Source organism: Saimiri boliviensis, chromosome 14 (genome assembly GCF_048565385.1).
Source record: "Saimiri boliviensis isolate mSaiBol1 chromosome 14, mSaiBol1.pri, whole genome shotgun sequence".
NCBI classification, from domain to species: domain Eukaryota; kingdom Metazoa; phylum Chordata; class Mammalia; order Primates; family Cebidae; genus Saimiri; species Saimiri boliviensis.
Genome location: NC_133462.1, coordinates 59665265 through 59667185, shown reverse-complemented (window position 1 = coordinate 59667185; position 1921 = coordinate 59665265).

The window sequence follows — 1921 nt, the reverse complement described above, 5'->3', positions numbered from 1 at the left end:
AGTTGGAAATATACATACAATCTCATAATTTGGAAACTGTTGTAAAGAAGCTAGTTTCAAACATATTTTGGACAATGTTATTAATATTTTGCATATGTATAAGGCACCAAATGTTATCTTTTTGTGTGTTACCTTAAAATTAATTGCATTTTTAATTTAAAATAATTTTATTTTCTTATTACAAAAGCAATACATATTACTCACGTATTTTAGCATGATTTTATTAATCCAGAAGATAAACTTTTCTCCAGAGAAATGCATCTCTTGGTTTACACTTATAATAAAAATAAATGAGAAAAAAAAGTATTCAAAAATCCACTGTTAACATGGTTATTTTCCTTTTACAGAAGACAGACATCTACATTCTGGAAATGTAACTTAAATTAATATGACATTAAACTTAAAAGCTCAAACTACCTAAATTTCTACCAAAACAAAACAAAACAAAAACCAACAACATAAATTACATTACATTCTGATTAAATACATGCAAACAGTGACATGAAGACTCAAAAATGCCCTACACGGATAGAATAAATAAGTATATTGTCTGATCATCGAAAGACAGTTTTTGATGCAGAGAGAAACCCATATCAGAACAAAAGCATTACAGCACAGCATGCGGTAGGCAGCCAGATGAAAATCATCTGCTACGGAGTAAGAAGCCTTCCTGAAGGCAGCTTTGCACGTAGAAAAGGAGCTCCTAGTTGCTGGATGCTGAACTGCCTGCAGCCCAGCTCATCACATCTTAGGTAATAGAGGCCTAGATCATCCACAGTATAAAAGAACCATTTGAGAAAAGCTACATTTCATTACTTTTCTTGCTGCTCACCCTTTTGCCCAGTAAGTGAGCATTTGAGTGAAAAGGAAAAAAAGAAAGAAAAGTAAAGCTAAAAACCTACTATTCTTTAAAAAAATAGACTTTCCTTGCAAGATATAATATCCTTTGGGGATTCCATACTCTCCTTCAGGAACAGTGACATGTCAAAATCTCATTTACAGAGATACATTCATACATTTGACAATCACTGGGAAAGAGTTATCTGATTTATCTGTAAGAGAAACTGAATGGCTAGCACTGAGGCACTGGGCCACAACCCTGCCACCCTTACTTTTACATGAAAGACCAGTGACCACAATCGTGACAAGTGGCCAAGAGGCAGGTATCAGATGACTGCTGCTCTCCAAGTCACAGCCGCACCTTTCTCAAGAACTGCATCGTGGTGACAGACCCCACAGAGGGGCATGTATCCTTCCACCTGTTGTGAAGCCAAAATACTCCTGATAGGGAGCTTTCTTGACTTACTCATGTCATAAACGGCACTCTCCTTCTCTCTCTAGCCCACATTCCCAACCACCCAGGAGAACTACACAGCCCCATCTTCAGCTATGAGAGGCACATGTATCAAGTAGAAACGATAGCAGTTACAAAAGGGAACTTAGAAGATGTGTACCCATCTTAGGGAGTCTTGTAGTCAGATCCTGTCTGGAAGGGCCTGGAACAAGAAAAATTTCTCTCAATGAAAAGGTTGCTACTGACACCTGTTCTTCTATCACTGCAGAAGAGAGGTCTTAGGGACTGAATTTCTCAGCACACCCTCCATTCACCTGGTGATTTGTCTCTTGTTTCCAACGTGGCAAATGGTAGCTGCTAGCATTATGTATACTGGACTCTAGCCTGCTCGCCTGGAACAGATGCAGGGCCCAGCTCCTACTGCATAGGAAAGGCTTTCTGGAGCTCAGTCTTCTCACTTGGAAAGTAACTCTGAAGAGGTGCATGTGCACTCTAGGCAAAAAAGAGCCAGCAAAGGATGCAGACAGTCACAGGTAGGATGTTAAGTGTCTATACAGAATGAGATTGACCAACTTGGACCAAACCCAGCAAAGAGATGATAAAAAGTCATTGGTTCACGTTGCTAAA